Source organism: Urocampus carinirostris, chromosome 8 (assembly GCF_059441175.1).
Source record: "Urocampus carinirostris isolate Australia breed hairy pipefish chromosome 8, RoL_Ucar_1.0, whole genome shotgun sequence".
In the NCBI taxonomy this organism is placed as follows: Eukaryota; Metazoa; Chordata; class Actinopteri; order Syngnathiformes; family Syngnathidae; genus Urocampus; species Urocampus carinirostris.
This window is the reverse complement of record NC_142356.1, coordinates 2,762,709-2,782,444: the sequence shown is the minus strand read 5'-3', so window position 1 is coordinate 2,782,444 and position 19,736 is coordinate 2,762,709.

The following is a 19,736-nucleotide window of genomic DNA, read 5'->3' as shown; positions in this document are numbered from 1 at the left end:
TCTTTCTCTCTTCCTACCCTTCGCGCTTTCTTTTCTCTTTTCTCTCCTTCTTTCTATTTCTCTTTGGATCTTTTTTTCCTCTCCATTTCTTTTCCCCCTCTCTCAGGACTTTTTATTTCTCTTGTTTCTTACGCTATTTCCCTCTCTCTTTTTCTTTCTTTGTCCTGCCCTCTCTCCTTTTCCCCCCTGTTTCTCTTATTTCTTTCTCTCTCTTATTTCTTTCTCTTGAATCTACCAGTCCGGCCCCCGACAGAATGTTTGTCCTATCGCGTGGCCCCCGAGTTCAAATGCCTTAGAAGATATTGTAACTAGAGTAAATTATTTTGAAATTTGAGTTTATATTGACATAGTCACATTCCTCAATGGATGCGGTCCTTATAAGTTGATAAATGAAAACGTTCCATTGTTATATGTTAACAATGCCTAACTGAGTTCAAAGAGCCAATATCCTGGCTGAAAGTCATGATTGCAGTTTTCAAATGCTGCACCCCACCTTTAATGTTTTTTTATGAGATTGAGATTGTCAAGACAGGAAATGTCATCTACATGGAGTGGATGCCCAAGTTGTATCCAGTGATATAGAGTGTAAGTCTATGCTTTTGACAAGCAGTAACAAGCATGGTACTTGGTTGAATTTGGTAAGTAAGATGACGTTAAAACTTCATTCGAGGGTCCACGATCCATTATCCTCAATCACATATTGCTGAGAGCGGGGACCGACAGAGTGCACTTCTGTTTTTCCGCCTAAAAAGAACTACACTTGTTTAGCCGCGATCCATTATCCTTAATTGCATGTTGCTCTTAGCAGGGAATGGCAAAAGGCACTTTTGTGCCGTTCCTGCTTGCCTAAGATGAAATGAACTGTTGTGGCCACTGTCCACTAACCCTGTTCGGCTATCGCTGAGAGCAGTTCGGGCCACTGAATTCGGCCCGCCGAAAATGAACTGCACCATTTTGGCTGAAACACATTTACACAGTGGGACTATTGCTGAGCGCGGCACCCAGGTCAGCAAAATTCGTGTCATGCGTGGAAGCTTTTTTTCCCCCGTTTATTTCACCTAAAATAAACAGCACTTCTGTGGCTGCGATCCATTGTCCCAGGTCCATTATTGCTGCGAGCGGAGGCTGGCAAGGGCATAAACGAGGGATTACAGTATTCCTTTTCCAATGGGATTATTGCCTGCATGTAAATCGTTGAAACGCTCATGTCTGAAGTTGTAATTATGTCCCAATGTCAGGCAGGCCTGGCGGCTCTTTTTTTCCCGCCTAAAAGGAACTAAACTTGTTCAGCCGCAATCCATTATCCACGATAGCATATTGCTCCTAGCAGGGCAGAAGGCAATTTTTTGTGCCGTTCCTGCCCGCCTAAGATGAAACGAAATGTTGTGGCCACTGTCCAATAACCCTGGTCGGCTATCGCTGAGAGTAGTGGAGCGTTTTTTGTTTTGTTTTTAGTTTGGGCCACTGAATTTGGCCCTCCGAAAATGAACTGCACCGTTTAGTCCGAAATACATTTACCCGGTGGGACTATTGCTGAGCCCGGCAGCCAAGACAGCAAAATTCGTGTCATGCGTGGAGGCTTTTTTCCCCCGTTCCTTCCACCCAGAATAAACAGCACCCCTGTGGCCGCGATCCATTGTCCCAGGTCGAAGATTCTGGTTCCCATTACCTGCGAGGTATTACAGTATTCCTTTTCCAATGGGATTAACCCTGGTTGGCTATCGCTGGGAGCAGAGAGTAGTGGAGCGTTTTTTGTTTTGTTTTTCAGTTCAGGCCACTGAATTGTGCCATTTGGTTCGCCGAAAATGAACTGCACCGTTTTGGCCGAAATACATTTACCAGGTGGGACTATTGCTGAGCCCGGCAGCCAAGACAGCAAAATTCGTGTCATGCGTGGAGGCTTTTTTCCCCCGTTCCTTCCACCTAGAATAAACAGCACCCCTGTGGCCGCGATCCATTGTCCCAGGTTGAAGATTCTGGTTCTCATTACCTGCGAAGTATTACAGTATTCCTTTTCCAATGGGATTAACCCTGGTTGGCTATCGCTGGGAGCAGAGAGTAGCGGAGTGTTTTTTGTTTTGTTTTTCAGTTCAGGCCACTGAATTGTGCCATTTGGTTCGCCGAAAATGAACTGCACCGTTTTGGCCGAAATACATTTACCAGGTGGGACTATTGCTGAGCCCGGCAGCCAAGACAGCAAAAATCGTGTCATGCGTGTTAGGTTTAAGTCCCCAACATTTTTAATAAAACGCTCTGCAATAAAAGAAGACATAGAGAATCGGTCATTGAGAATTGGTTATTTTATGAATCATTATAATGAGAGCGGCGGAGACCGGGCTGTTACAAATCTCCTCGCTCACTCACTCACTCTAAAGAAATCTCCGATCCCTCCCTTCTTTTTATTAAGGTTCTTGGTGAAAAACAACTTGAGTTATGGCATGCACAGATTATTCCAGGTCAGGGTGCATCCATTGGTATGTGAGACAGACTGCACAAAAACAACCCATGGCCTTGAAGAACAGCTTACAAACTGAAAACTACAAAAAGGGCTGAGAACACTTATAACATATTAATGTCAACTGTAGGATAAATATATGTATATAATTCCAACAATGCGTGGAGGCTTTTTTTCCCCCCCGTTCCTTCCACCTAGAATAAACAGCACCCCTGTGGCCGCGATCCATTGTCCCAGGTCGAAGATTCTGGTTCCCATTACCTGTGAGGTATTTTACAGTATTCCTTTTCCAATGGGATTAATGCCTGCATGTAAATTGAGTCATGTCTGTTGTATTTGTGTCGCGATGTTTGTAATGTACAGTAAGAAGTGTAAAAGGCTCCCTATTTGTTTTTCTTTTCTTGTGTGGCGGGATCGGCGCTTCTAAGCGACCCCCGCTTCCGTTTCCGGCACTCGGCTTCGTCCGCATTATCATTTGTGGACTGCGTACTCCATCGTCCTTGAAGGGCGTCCTCGGGAGGCGATGCCTTCGCTGGCTGCCACGTTTGCGATTTTTTGCAAGGCTGGCATCTTTTTTTATGTACGTCTTTTCAACTTCCACTCAAGCAGAATGTGCCACGTACAGAAGAAAGATATTTATTTATTTCCATTCACATCGTCGTATATTCATTTGTTGCTCTGCGGTTTGGCTAAACGGAATTCAATGGTGGATATTGGAACGTGGGCGATACAAAAAGGGATTCGTTTGTGATTTGAAGGAATGACCGTGGCTAAAAGAAGATTATGAAACGGAAGTTGTTTGCGGTTTTTCTCTGTGCTCTTGATTAAAAGTGTCCAGAACACGCAAAAAAAAGTGTTTGTTTTGAAACGGGACCCGATTGCATTCGTTTTACTCAGCTTTTTTGTCTCTGCGCACAAGAAAATCCAGCCAGCTCACAAAAATCAGGGCTCAAAATGACTCATTAAGAAGCGACTTAAGTCAAAGTTACAATGCATGAAGGTCAAAATACACAGGTTCCCCTGACGTTGTGTCGGTATTTTGAAGTCGAGTCAGAGTAGAACGAAGTTGAGTAAAGTTAGTAGAGTTGGTCGAGAACCGGCTTCTTCGGCTCGACTCACTAAAAGGAACCGGCTCTTTCGGGTCCTAAACGGCTCTTTGGGTTGTTTTTGCTTCTTTCATCCCAACATGACCAAATATGATGTCAAACGATGCACAAAATTCAAGTCAAGTCAAGTCATTTTTATTTGTATAGCCCTTAATCATAAAGAGTCTCAAAGGGCTGCACAGGTTTTTGCACAGACTATTATTTCAAACTATTATTACACCATCCCCTGATCTGAAACCAACATGAGGGCAAGGAAAAACTCAAACACCTCAACATGAGGAAAATGAAGAAACCCTGAGAAGGGACCGCACATGTGGTAATCCCCCTTTCAGGATGACCGGGCTGCAATGGATGTTGCAAGTACAAATAGTACAGAGATATTGTCAACAAAAAAGGAATAGAACAAAAAAGAAAAAAATACCAAAATGAAAAAGTAGTGAAAAGCTGAGAAAAAAAGAAACAAAAGGAAGAGAAAAAAAGAAGGGAAAAATTAAGAAAAAAAGCCAGAAAAAAAGAAAAGAAAGAAATGTGGGGAAAAACGCAAATAGAGAACGAAAAGAAAACAGTAACAGCTCGGAAAAAATAAACACAATGAGATTTTTTTGAATGGTTTGGAAAAAAGAAGAAAAAGTTTGTGTTGCAGTCTTTTTTTTTCATTTAGATTCATTGAAAAATAGTCAAATGGGCAAAATCATATTTAGACTACTGTATTTTCCGCACTATAAGGCGCACCGGGTTATAGGGCGCACCCCGAAAAAATAGTTTTTGGTCCTATTTTTGACATACATAAGACGCACCGGATTATAAGGCGCTACAATGGGAACGTCGACAAAACAGTCAGATGGTTCAGTCCAACTTCTTACCCCCTAACATTCCCAAAGCTTGCAAAGACGCAAATACGTGTCGTAGACACGTGCGGATGCGGTGTCCGTACGATGTCACTCAAATGCATCGTTCCATCATTCGGTAGGTTAAAGTCTTGGGATTCAAGAAATGCCAACCATTCCTTAGTTTCTATTTTCTTTTTCGCTCGCAACTTTACTGTATATATGACAAACACTTGGAATTGAGTTGAATTTAAAAATAGACACTCCATTCCCTCCATTATCTGCACCGCTTATTACAGAAACATCGAGTTCAGTCTGAAACAAGATACAGGGACAATATAAAACCCGGAGTAGCTCACTGAAGTCGTTGTGTTCATAATAATGTGCAGCCAATGTCCTCTTATATCCGTGAGTTTAGTAAATCCAGGAGAATAAAATATTTACAAATACAGAATAGAAAAAAATGCTTTCCGTATGCCGTCAGCCACGTGCTATACACATTCATCTTTTTCGGCCAATTGCAGGCTTTGTTTTGCTGTTTAAGCCAATGCCAGCCTGTAAATGATAAAAACTGTATTATAAGGCGCATGATCAGCTTTTGAAAAAAATAAAGGTTTTTAGGTGCGCCTAATAGTGCAGAAAATACGGTATTTATTGAACCTACCATTTTACAAGAAAAATAAGTGAAAGCTACAGAAAAGTAATCATAAAATACCATCAAAATGAGCATTTTTCTTGAAGTCCACTTCAAAACAATTATTTTGCGTCTATCCCTCCGTTCAATAATCCATCCCTTTGTTCATCACTCCATCCATCCATCCACCTATCCATGCATCCATCACTCTGTTCCTCCATCCGTCAATAACTCAACCTATCCCTAAATCTGTCCTTCAATAACTATCCATCCCTCCATCGCTAATCCATCCATGAATTACTCCATCCATCCACCCATCCATTCCTAAGTTCATCCATACAACCATCACTCTGATCCTCCATCCATCTCCATCCCTCCATCCATTAATAATTCCATTCATCCAACAGACAATTACTTTGTTCCTTTATCCATCTCTGTCAGTCACTCTATCCCTCCCTTTTTTCTATCCATCAAATCTATTGATCCCTCTGTCCATCACTACCTCCATCCATGCATTCACCACTCTGTTCTTCTGTCCACCCATCCATCTATCCAACCTCCCATCCATGCATCCATAAATATGTTCCTGAATCCATCCATAAATTACTCCATCCATCCCTAAACCTGTCCTTCAAAAACTCTTTCATCCATCCACCTACTCATCCCCATGTCCATTTATGCATCCATCACTCTGATCCTCCATCATCCATCACTCTGTTCTTCTGTCCACCCATCCATCTATCCAACCTCCCATCCATGCATCCATAAATATGTTCCTGAATCCATCTATAAATAACTCCATCCATCCCTAAACCTGTCCTTCAAAAACTCTTTCCATCCGTCCACCTTATCATCCCCACATCTGTCTATGCATCCATCACTCTGATCCTCCATCTATCGATCCATGCATCCATCACTCTGTTCTTCTGTCCACCCATCCATCTATCCAACCTCCCATCCATGCATCCATAAATATGTTCCTGAATCCATCCATAAATTACTCCATCCATCCCTAAACCTGTCCTTCAAAAACTCTTTCCATCCGTCCATCTACTCATCCCCACCTCCGTTAATGCATCCATCACACTGATCCTCCATCCATCCATCCATGCATCCATCACTCTGATCCTCCATCATCCATGCATCCATCACTCTGTTCTTCTGTCCATCCATCCATCTATCCAACCTCCCATCCATGCATCCATAAATATGTTCCTGAATCCATCCATAAATTACTCCATCCATCCCTAAACCTGTCCTTCAAAAACTCTTTCATCCATCCACCTACTCATCCCCATGTCCGTTTATGCATCCATCACTCTGATCCTCCATCCATCCATCCATGCATCCATCACTCTGATCCTCCATCATCCATGCATCCATCACTCTGTTCTTCTGTCCACCCATCCATCTATCCAACCCCCATCCATACATCCACAAATATGTTCCTGAATCCATCCATAAACAACTCCATCCACCCCTATACCTGTCCTTCAAAAACTCTTTCCATCCGTCCACCTTATCATCCCCACGTCCGTCTATGCATCCATCACTCTGATCCTCCATCTATCGATCCATGCATCCATCACTCTGTTCTTCTGTCCACCCATCCATCTATCCAACCTCCCATCCATGCATCCATAAATATGTTCCTGAATCCATCTATAAATAACTCAATCCATCCCTAAACCTGTTCTTCAAAAACTCTTTCATCCATCCACCTTCTCATCCCCACGTCCGTTTATGCATCCATCACTCTGATCCTCCATCCATCATCCATGCATCATCACTGTGTTCTTCTGTCCATCCATCCATCTATCCAACCTTCATCCATGCATCCATAAATATGTTCCTGAATCCATCTATAAATAACTCCATCCATCCCTAAACCTGTCCTTCAAAAACTCTTTCATCCATCCACCTTCTCATCCCCACGTCCGTTTATGCATCCATCACTCTGATCCTCCATCCATCCATCCATGCATCCATCACTCTGATCCTCCATCATCCATGCATCCATCACTCTGTTCTTCTGTCCACCCATCCATCTATCCAACCTCCCATCCATGCATCCATAAATATGTTCCTGAATCCATCCATAAATTACTCCATCCATCCCTAAACCTGTCCTTCAAAAACTCTTTCCACCCATCCACCTACTCATCCCCACGTCCGTTTATGCATCCATCTCTCTGATCCTCCATCCATTCATACATCACTCGATCCTTCCCACCATCCAATCATCTCGCCATCCATGGACCTATCACGCCATCCCTCCATTCGAAACTTCCTCCATCAATAAATCCATCACTCCATCCCTCCCTCGATCCCCAACTCCCACCCTCTATTTATCCATTGTTGTGAATTAAATATCAAAATGGCACACATTAAGATTTAATTTCATTAACAATTTAACGAAGTGTACTCCATCGAAAACGGCCGAATTAGTGACGTTGGAGTCTCTGGGAAGCATTTTTTCTCAAGTCCTTTAGCTTTCTCCTATTGGCCATCGTCTCCCCGCATAATGGCGTGCCGACTCCTCCCATGGGCGCGCCAAGGAAGCCCCCCCGGGCTTCACCATCTCGCAGAAGAGCGTCCCGATGTCTGTGGTACTCAAAACAACGCCGAGCATTTCTCTAAACAACGCCCGCCGTCCTCCGTCAGAGTCCTGTTATCAACAGAACTAGACAAAATATTCTGCATTTGGAACAGCCTGGCCTGTCATTGAACGAAAGCCTACTCGGTGAAAATCTTCATTGCATTATGAGCAATGTTCCCTCTAATTTTCCAAGGGTCTGAGAGTTCACACAAAGTCGGTGAGCAACGCTTGAAACAACAGTGAGCAGCGGCAATCCCAAGTGTGGCAACTAAATCATTATCAAATATTATCAAAAATTATTTTCTCTTTTGAATGAATTGACTCATGTACGATTGCCTACAGACGTCATTTGTTTTTACAATTCTTTCACAAGATTTCCAAGATTGACTTGGTATAATTGGAAATTATTTGAATGCAACCAAAACGTTTTCTTCTTTTTCCCCTGTTTTTTCTATTTTTTTTTAATTTATTTTAAAAAAATCTCTTTTTTCCGAGCTGTTACTTTTTTCTTTTTGTTTTCTATTTACTTTTTCTTTTTTTTTTCTGTTTTTTTTCTTAAATTCTCCTTCTTTTTTCTCTTCCTTTTGTTTCTTTTTTCTCAGCTTTTCACTACTTTTTCATTTTGGTATTTTTTTCTTTTTTGTTCTATTCCCCCCTTCCTTGAAGTCATTTTGTGCACAATTTTACATAATATTTGGTCGTGTAGGGATTAAAGAAGCAAAAACAACCCGAAGAGACGTTTGGGACCCGAAAGAGCCGGTTCTCTTTAGTGAGCCGAGCCGAAGAAGCCGGTTCTCGAAAAACTCCACTGACGTTACTCAACTTCGTTCTACTTCGACATTGGCTCAATGACTTCAAAATACCACCTTGGAAACACAGCGTCAGGGGAACCTGTGTATTTTGACCTTCATGCACTGTCACTTTGACTTAATTCGCTTCTTCATTAGCAATTTCGAGCCCTGATTTTTGTGCGCTGGCTCGATTTTCTTGTGCGCTGAGAATGTGCAGGCAGTGCGCGATTGCGCACGAGCGCACCTTAGAGGGAACATGGATTATGAGTCAATCGTATAAAATCCTTTATAGTCAAATGTATAAAATCCTTCACCATCGAGTCCATCTATCCATGTTTGGCCAGCTCAGTAGAAGGTTCCCTTCACTTCTGGATCTCCATTAGATTAGCACTGCAGTACCGTAAATTCCGGACTATAAGCCGCTACTTTTTCCACAAACTTTCAACCCTGCGGCTTATTCAGTGATGCGGCCAATTTATGTCACTTTTCTAAAGGCCGCCAGCGGCGCTCGAGTACAAAAGGTAAGATTTAGACCGGTGGAATATATGCGCCGAGGAAGACTGCAACTTCTTAGCTTGTGCACAAATTAAATTAGTGTAGACACATCCTCATCATGCAAATTGCAAAAAGAAAGGGACATGACGCAGCTTTCAAGCTACACGCAATCGAGCAGTCCGATAAAGAAGGAAACAGGGCTACTGCACGTAAAGTTTACCTTGCGAGCGTGTTGCTAGCGTGTTTTTGAAATAGGGAGCGTGGGACGACGTCTTTTTGACAAAGTCTCTTTCCCATACTGGGGAAGACGACATTGATGACGTCAATTATGAGGAGGAAGATGAGGATGGTTTACCGTGGTTTCTACGAGCACAGTATGTTTTTTTTAACAGACTCGTTTACTGTGTTGCGAGTGTGTTGCTAGTAGCGTTTTGCTACCCTACACAGGCACGGTTTGGGATGAAAATTATAATATTATTATTAAAGCTTTGAAAACTCTCTCGGTGTACCGTCTTTCTTTGTAAATATGTGTAACCCATGTATAATATGTATTTTCACCTGTATATTTTTGTAATGTATTTATTTGAGACACTTATTCTGATATGTTTTGCGAATTAAAAAAGAGGGGCGGAGCAAACGCTGGCTGACGGGAAGTGGGGTAAAGGTGAGTGAGACCTGTTGTCGCGGCGGAAATTAGTGGATATATAGTTTTCCCACCCTTACCTTTGGAAATATAGACTTTTTTTTCCTTGGATTAGTTTCAACAGGTACCTGGACTCTGCAGGTCTGCATCAAACGTTAAGTACCGGTATCATTTTCCGTTCATTTTGCCGGCTGTGGTTTTTGGACTGAATTCTTGCTATTCGGTTACAATCCCGGGACTCAAAGCCGGGTTTGGGCTAATTTTGTGTTTGTGTTACATGTTACATGGTGCTATCGTGTACTACAGTTATCTCGGATCATTATTTAGTTACATTTGAGGTGCTAGCTAAATGTAGTACTAAAAAAAACTGAAGGATTCACCGGACGCAATATAAGCACAGGCACAGTTTCTGAGCTCTCCGATATTCTTCCAGGAGCAGTTGCGTCCTTTCCTTCCTACATAGGCTCCATCGAACCACTCCTAAATGAATTTAACGCTACCCTGGCCAATGCCCTGGATTTAGTTGCGCCCATCCGGCATAAATTACGACCTAAAAGACGCACACTTTGGTTTAATGATGAAACTAGATCCCTTAAACGAGAATGCAGGAAATCTGAAAGAAAATGGCGCGCTACCAAGCTTGAAGTTTTCCATCAAATCTGGTGTGATAGTTTGTTGAAGTATAAAGCGGCCCTGGCCTCTGCAAAATCAGCCTACCTTTCGAAAGTGATTGCGTCACAAAAGAACAATCCCAAGGCCCTTTTTGACACTGTAGCATCACTTACAAGGCAACAGACTATCCCAGATAGCTCCACCCATTCTGCTCACGACATAATGGTCTTCTTTACTAAGAAGATCCAGAGCGTACAGGAAGAAATTGCTAAAGACAATATTAATTCAACACATACTAAAGCACTCAAATCCCTAGATGCACGACATGGTGGCTGTCCAGGGACTTGGTCCCGTTTTAGTGAACTGTCACTCGAAAATCTTAAACAGATGGTGAATACTGCCAAACCGACGACTTGCCAGTTCGACCCACTTCCAGGTTCACTTATTAAAGGTCTCTTTGGCGTTCTTGCACCTTCAGTTCTAAATATTTTAAACATATCACTCGCCTCTGGTGTAGTTCCAGCTGCTTTTAAGTCCGCTGTCATTAAACCCACACTGAAACGACCCAACCTAGATCCAGAAAACTTATGTAATTATAGACCTGTGTCAAACCTACCGTTTCTTTCTAAAATACTTGAAAAAGTAGTGGCACAGCAGCTGAATGATTTCATGTCCGATAACAATCTCTTTGAATCGATGCAATCAGGATTCAGGGCTAACCACTCTACTGAGACAGCTCTGATAAAGGTAACCAATGATCTCCTACGGGCAATGGACTCGGGCGCATCATCACTTTTGCTGCTGCTGGACATTAGTTCTGCATTTGACACAGTGGACCATATTATCTTGCTAGAACGGTTGGAAAAATGGATTGGTCTCTCAGGAAACGTCCTATTATGGTTCAGATCTTACCTCTCAGATAGGACACACTGCGTTAAATATGGCGAATTGACATCTGAGCCATTTAGTGTAACTTGTGGTGTTCCGCAGGGTTCAGTGCTTGGCCCCCTTCTCTTCAGCATTTATATGCTTCCACTAGGTGATATTATTCGCAAGTATAACATCAGTTTCCATTGTTACGCAGATGACACTCAACTCTATCTCCCGATGGAGGAATCTACCACACTAAACTGTGGAACTTTGGAGGCCTGCCTCACTGAGATAAAAGAGTGGATGTCACTCAATTTCCTGCGTCTTAACCCTGAAAAGACTGAAATGTTAGTAATTGGTCCTTCTAAGTCCCGTGACTTATTCTCTAAAACCGCAGTGAACTTGGACAATTGCCACATCACACAGAGTGACTCACTTAAAAATTTAGGTGTCATTTTCGACCCTGATCTGTCCTTTCAAACACATGTGAAGAAAATTACTAGAACCGCTTTCTTCCATCTCCGTAACATTGCTAAAATTCGTCCTATACTTTCTCAGTCGGATGCGGAAATCATAATTCATGCGTTTGTTACCTCCCGTCTCGACTACTGTAATGCACTACTTTCCGGTCTTCCGATGACCAGACTCAAGAGTCTTCAGCTGGCACAAAATGCTGCAGCGAGGCTTTTAACAAGGACAAAAAAGTATGATCACATCACCCCAATTTTGGCTAACCTGCATTGGCTCCCTGTTAGCCTAAGATGCGATTTTAAGGTTCTCCTACTACTATACAAAATCATACATGGACTTTCCCCCTCGTATCTTTCAGATCTGATCTGCCCTTATGTCCCGGCCCGAAGCCTTCGTTCCGAGAGCGCCGGTCTCCTGGTGATCCCAAGAGCCAAGAAGTGTTCCGCTGGTTCGAGAGCGTTCTCCATCCGGGCACCGGTGTTGTGGAATGCTCTTCCCCCTGATATCCGATCTGCAACCTCGGTGGAAATGTTTAAATCTAGGCTTAAAACTCACTTCTACTCTATAGCATACGAGTAACCTAATCTTCTTATATGTAATAACTTGTGAAGCCCTTAGAGACTAATTGTGATTAAGGGCTATACAAATAAAAATGACTTGACTTGACTTGACTTGACTTAAAAAGTGGGTGCATGCGGCTTATATACAGGTGCGGCTTGTGTAAGTACAGAATCGGTTTTCCTCCTAAAATGTGGTGGGTGCGGCTTATTTACGGTATTATGCTTCAGGGCGGATCATAAACGTGAGTGAAGGTTCCTGGTGTGGAACATCAGGCCACAGATCATCCTCCGACAGAATATCGGAGAAGATGGATGACGTTCGGTAGGTCAACACACTCCACGAGTGCTGAGAGGAGGAACCGAATGCCTCGTCTCCTTAATGAAGGCCCATCAAATATTCATGAATGATGATATGAGGATTTGAGTTTTCCCTCAACGCGTTTTACATTTTAAACAGCTGGAATTGTGGTTGGCTCGGGATATCTGCTTTAAAATTAAAACTCGCCCTGGGAGGCTATTTCTATACTATTCTCATTTATAGATGATATTTTATTCAACTTCATGGAAATGGTTGACTTTTGTGAATCTAACAAGTCATTGTTGTTTTATATTTTAAAAACTATTGTATAAAAATATCTCAAAAGTGCTTATTTCTAAAAGTGCTTCTCTAATCTTACAATATACCGTATTTTCCGCACTATAAGGCGCACATAAAATCTGATTTTTTTTTTAAAAAGCAGACTATGCGCCTTATAATCCGGTGCGCCTTATATATGGATCAATATTGAATTGCAAGGTCTCGCAACTCAGAGAAGCAGCCACCGACTCCATTTTTCGCGTAGAAGAAGAAGTGCGCTGTGCATACTGGGAAATATTAAACAACGATTCTCTTTTATTTGTGCGTTTGTATAAAGACCCTGAAAGGCTCCTATTAAGAGACACGCTTACGAGGCAGAGTTTAAACTCAAGGCGATCGGTCAAGCAGTAGAACACGGAAATAGAGCAGCAGCGAGAGAGTTTAACATGAATGAATCGATGGTGAGGAAGCATGAGGATGAGCTGTTTATGTTTGACATTTTACAGTTATTATATTATTATATTATTATAATAGTATTTTTTGTAGGATTTATTTTGCATTATTGTAATATTACTGTCTTGGGATCAAGGGATCGCGGGTTCGATTCCCAGGTCCTCCGTGTTATATGTGGAAGTGTCCTTGGGCAAGACACTGAATCCCTAATGCCTCCATAAAGCAGGTCAGCGCCTTGCATGGCTGCATGGCCGCTATTGGTGTGTGAGTGTGTGTGTGAATGGGTAGGTGTGAAGCACATTGTAAAGCGCTTTGGGAGCTCTTCCCCCAAAAGATTGCGGGGGAAATTGTGTAGAAAACAGTTCGCTTGTTGTATAACTTTTTCAGGAAACATGTGGAAAGGATGTTATGCTGAGGTCCCTGATTGTCCAAATATGGTGTCTCTGTCCCTATTTAAACCCACTCCTATCTGTCCCTTGTTGTCAGTCCGTCTGCCAACCTCAGTTCCCACAAGGCAAGCTTTTTTCGACCCTGACTCCCTCCTGATTTTTTGCTCCCGTCTGTTCCCCAGCTTCGACCCTATTTTGATCCTGACCACGTCTACTCTCCCGTCCCGGCTTTTGACCTCTCTTTGTCCCCGACCTTGTCTACTCGCCGTTCCTGGCTTCCGACTCGCTTCCGACCACGTTTTTGCTCCCCTGTCCTGGCTTCCGACCCGTTTTCTGCTCCCGACACCGCCATCGCTCGCCACGGAAGATCCACTTCCGCGTTCAGAGCGACTTGCTGCCTGCGCCTAGCGAACACCAGATCATGGACGCAGCCCTTCCTCTTTCCCTTAAGAATAGAATAGAATAGAATATACCTTTATTATCATTGTTAAAAATGGCTTAAACATATTGTGACAACGAAAATGGACGTGACACTCCAGTTTCACATTTTACTGTCAGGATTAAAAAAAACTGAAAAGATGAAGGATAATTTAACCAATATTGACACAAAAAAGTGTGGGCATGTAGGGTGTTTAAATACAGTTTTGGGATCGTAAAACTAGTGAAAAAACGTAACCCAATTGGGTCCTGTTTCCGTTGATCTTTTTTGCCCAAACACGCCGTCTCACGTGTCTTATCTAAGATACAATATTCTAAATTCTACAACGGCCTAAAAGTCCGGCTTCCCTCGCAAAACTATAAACCTAACAAACCACTAGCTACAAAAACAAGAAATATAATCCATTACCTCTTTTTTGTGTGTTTTTCCAGGTGTCTTATTTCCGTTTTTCAGCCCCTTATTGATTTTTGTTGAATAATTTATGGCTGGGGAAAAAAAAAAACTGTATTTCTATTTTTAAGCCTGATTAATATAAGGACGGGGAGATAATGTATCTTTCATAGAGCCGCAATCTGGAGTTTTTTTAATGTTATGTACAACGGAGAAAAAAAAACCGGAATATAGTCCCGCTTAGAACATTTCCCCGTAAAACCTCATGAATAATTCCACGTAACAATTAACAGTTCATCGGAGACTGGCTGTTTACGTCGAAGGTGTAATGACGATAATCGAGATAATGGTTTATTCCCAGTCCCGGTGAAAAAAATCCCCTAGTGAGTGTCTATTCATTAAGCCCATTTTGAATGCCGGATGATAAATGTGCTTTTCCGGAGTCATCAAACGCTTGCCAAGATGAAGGAATTTGCATTCGAAATAGACATTGGACTTTATCTATGAATGAATGAAAGAATGAAAACTTGATTCGAACATTCAAATAAAAACAATAAGTCGACAACAAAATAATGTTACATAATATGTTTGAAAAGAGGTAGTAAGAAGCAGATGCTTATATTCCCTACCCCTTCATCTTCCTGCTTTGAGACTGGGAGGTCGCTGGTTCGCGCCTCGGCCGAGTCATACCTAATTGGTAAAATGGCGGCGCCCTCTGTTGGCTGCGGCTGCATCGGCTCGCTACAACGGGTCAGGTGTATCGACATTTCGTTCTGTGTACATTGTTACAAAGAATGACAATACAAAGGAAATTATTATTATTATTATTATTATTAATGACATCGTATCAGTATAAATTGTCTTATTCTACTAGAAAAACAAGTTAGTAGCCCAAAGCAAGAACAGTTATGATATAAAACAAGCAATTTTCCATGCGGCGCACTCTACTTATAAATGTCCATTCTTAATCGTATTTTCTTTGGAACTACCTGTCATGAATCAACGGTGCCCGCTCATTTGGCGCCAAACGCTGCGGGATCTGATTGGCTCCCTGTCCCGACTTAAACCCAGTCCCGTCAATCCCTTGTTGTTAGTCCGTCCGCAAACCTCCGTTTATACAAGGCAAGCTTTTTTCGACCCTGACCCCCGCCTGTCCCGTTTTTGCTCTCGTCCATCTCCGCCTACGACCTGTTTTGATCCTGACGTCTGCTCTCCCGTCCCAGCTTACGACCTCTTTTTGTCCCCGACTACGTTTACTCTCCCCTTCTGGCTTACCACTCGTTTCCAACCACGTCTTGCTCTCCCAGTCCCGGCTACCGACCAGTATTTCCGTCCCTGACACCGCCATCGCTCGCTACGGAAGATCCACTTCCGTGTTGGGATCACAATCCGATTGCGAGAGCGACTTGCTTCCCGCGTCCGGTGAACGCCGGATCGTAGGCGCAGCCCTTCCTCTTTCCTTCAATAAAACTTGCGGTAAACGCTACGCAATTAGGTCCTGTTTCCGTTCTGGTCCTGATACTATCTTGTCAGGAAACGGATTGGGAAGCAGGAAGTCGGAACTCATATGCGTAGACGATCTGTCCCTTTGATTAGGAAATAAAAGTTGTCCAACACACAAACGGACCAAAGACAAAACAAAACAGGTTTAAAGGCGATCAAAATTACAAACGAGGTATTACTCGGATCAAACGGGCATGAACAGGTCTTCAACAAGGTAAAGCAATGGTCTGGGAACGGGCAGTCCCAAAAAAAGCGTTTAAGTACTCCACAGGTAATCAGTTCAATGCGTCTCAGCCGGTGTCAAGGGGCGGGGCCAGCTGGGCGCCATGACAACCGTGCAGGACATGACATATCTACTCTCTCTGAGACCGCTCAGCCCATCCGAATTCAGAACACAATCTGTGAAGCTGCCTTAAAGCGAGGGGTTACTGTATTTAATTTTCATGTATTTTTTATGTTCCTTTTTATGTAAGTTATTGGACTTTTACCCTTCAAAGTTATTAGCATGAAAATGAATCTTGGCCCGGATTTTTTAAATAAGCAATAAAAGTTCATCAAGAAATGCAAGTTATTAGATGGTGTAAAATCAAGGATTCTTAACCCTCCAGAAATAAGTCCACGTTGGCTTTTATGAGACTTTCTAAATCATCACAGGTCGGTTTAATCAGTAGAAGGTTAGTCTCTTGCCATAAACCATTTATTCTTTTTAATATATTTTCATCTTCTGTTCTTTTTAATCTCTAGGAGAGTTAATTCATGCGCATTCCCAAGGTTTTCTTTTATTCTTGGGTGAAAAAGGTGAAAGTAAGAGAAGGACCGTTTCAAATGCAGTCCAAATGCCGAATCAAACCCTCAAAAAGATGAAAAGGAAGAGTGTTTTGGAATATTTTCCCTTTTTTCCCCACAGCTTTTTTTCCGTTTTTTGATGAATTTACGTTTTATTGTGTAATTATCGGAATTGTTTTTTCAGATGATTTTTATTCGTTTTTAGAAGATTACCGTAAATTCCGGACAATAAGCCGCTACTTTTTTCCCAAACGTTCAACCCTGCGGCTTATTCAGTGATGCGGCCAATTTATGTCACTTTTCTAACGGCCGCCAGCGGCGCTCGAGTACAAAAGGTGAGATTTAGACCGGTGGAATATATGCGCCGAGGAAGACTGCAACTTCTTAACTTGTGCACAAATTAGAATTAGCGAAGAAATATCTTCACCATGCAAATTGCAAAAAGAAAGGCACATGACGCAGCTTTCAAGCTAAATGTAATCGAATCAAAAAGAAGGGGCGAAAACAACGGGGGCTGACGGGAAGTGGAGTAAAGGCGAGACGTGTTTGTGGACGCAGCGGACAATAGTGGATATATATTTTTCCCACCCTTACCTTTGGAAATATAGACTTTTTTTTCCTTGGATTAGTTTCAACGGGTACCTGGACTCAGCAGGTCTGCATCAAACCTTAAGTACCGGTATCATTTTCCGTTCATTTTGCCGGCTGTGGTTTTTGGACTGTGTACTTTATATTCAGTTGCAATCGCAAGACTCAAAGTCGGGTTTGGGTTATATTAGTGATTGTGTTACATGTTTTAATGTGGGCGCGTGCGGCTTATATACAGGTGCGGCTTGTGTAAGTACAAAAGCGGTTATCCTCTTAAAATGTGGTGGGTGCGGCTTATAATCAGGTGCGCTCTTTAGTCCAGAATTTACGGTAGTTTCCTCTTTGTCAGGACCAGAACAGAAACAGGACCCACTGGCATTGAAGGAAAAAGGGATGGAGGAAGTAGAAAATCTGCTGAGAAGTGGCTGAGCATCCTCAAGCAAGACATTTTCAAAATGACAATAGAGCCTCGGGATACAGCGGCCCCGCCTTACAACATTTTCACTTCACGGTGTAGAATACAATGATTTCCTGCGCTGTACAACAATTTTTTCCACAAATTATATTGAGGAGTTTCCTCTCCAAAATGCTTGTCTCCTGGTGGTCGTCATAGAAAAATGCTGCTCTGCTATTGGTCTGCGTCAAGGCATCACGAAAATGCTGATCACGAACCAGGACAGGAAACATGAAGCAGAACCCACTCGCGTAACGTTACAATTTAACTAAGTGTACTCCATCGAAAATGGCCGAATTATTGTCGTTGGAGTCTCTGGGGAGCCATCTCCTGAAGTCATTTAGCCCTCTCCTATTCACCATCTTTTCCCCGCATAATGGCGTGCCGACTCCTCCCACGGGCGTGCCAAGGAAGCCCCCCACCCTGGGCGTCGCTATGTCTGGAATACTCAAAACAACACCGAGCGTTTCTACGTCATCAGAGCCTTTCTGCGTCTGGATGTCCTATCAGCCTTACCTCCCCTGTTCCCCGGTGCCCTGTTTACAGCCCAGTCAGTGAATATCTTTTGCATTAAATGTAACTTCTAGTCAATCGTATAAAATCCTTTATAGTCAAATGTATAAAATCCTTTAGCGGCTTACCCCACCCTATAGGCAGCTGCTTTCCTCTCCCTTCCACTTATTCCCAAAGTTGTTAATGTGTCCCATACAGACTGTGCTGGGAAGCCCCTGCCCCAGACCTCCATTGGTAATAGCCAGGTCTGCCATCTCTTGTCACTGTTGGACCAGTTCTTGATATTTGGCGTTTTTCCTTTCATAGGCTTCACTGCAATCTTCTTTCCACGGTACAGTTAGCTCAATCAGGATGATTTTTTTAAGTAAATGTGTGAAAATGTATACTCTACATCAGCCTTCTAGATCTGCCATCAGGAAACCCTGTGATGTCATTTCAGTTGTAAAATGTTTGTTTGCGAATTCATGAAATGAAATGATCTGCATTTCTATAGCGCTTTTCAAGTCAATGACTTCCCAAAGCGCTTTACAGTGTGCTTCACATTTCCCAATAGCGGCCGTGCAGCCATGTAAGGCGCTAACCTGCTTATTGGGGGCGTTAGGGGTTCAGTGTCTTACCCAAGGACACTTCGACGTGTAACACGGAGGAGCCGGGATTCGTACTGCGATCTCTTGATCCCCCTCGAGCGCTCTACCTCCTGAGCCATTGCCGCCAAATCTATTTATCTGACTAGACATCTATAAATCTATCTAGACATCTATCTATCTATATCTATCTATCTAGACATCTATCTAGACACCTATCTAGACATCCATCTATCTATATCTATCTAGACATCTATCTATCTAGACATCTATCTGTCGAGACATCTGTCTATCTATCTAGACATCTATCCATCTATCCATCTATATAGACATCTATCTAAACACCTATCTATCTAGACATATATATATATCTATATCTATCTAGACATCGATCTATCTAGACATCTATCTATCGATCTAGACATTTATCTATCGAGACATCTTTCTATCCATCTAGACATCTATCTATCCAGACATCTATCTATCTAGACAGCTATCTATCTAGATGTCCAGACATCTAGACACCTATTTAGACATCTATCTAGACATCTATCTGTCGAGACATCTATCTATCTAGACATCTATCGAGATAGCTATCTATCTATCTAGACATCTATCTATCTAGACATCTATCCATCTATCTAGACATCTATCTAAACACCTATCTAGACATCTATCGATCTAGACATATATATATATCTATATCTATCTAGACATCTATCTATCGAGACATCTTTCTATCTATCTAGACATCTATCTATCCAGACATCTATCTATCTAGACATCTATCTAGACGTCCAGACATCTAGACACCTATTTAGACATCTATCTAGACACCTATCTAGACATCTATCTGTCGAGACATCTATCTATCTAGACATCTATCTATCTAGACGTCCAGACATCTAGACACCTATTTAGACATCTATCTAGACACCTATCTAGACATCTATCTATCTAGACATCTATGAAATGAAATGATCCGCATTTATATAGC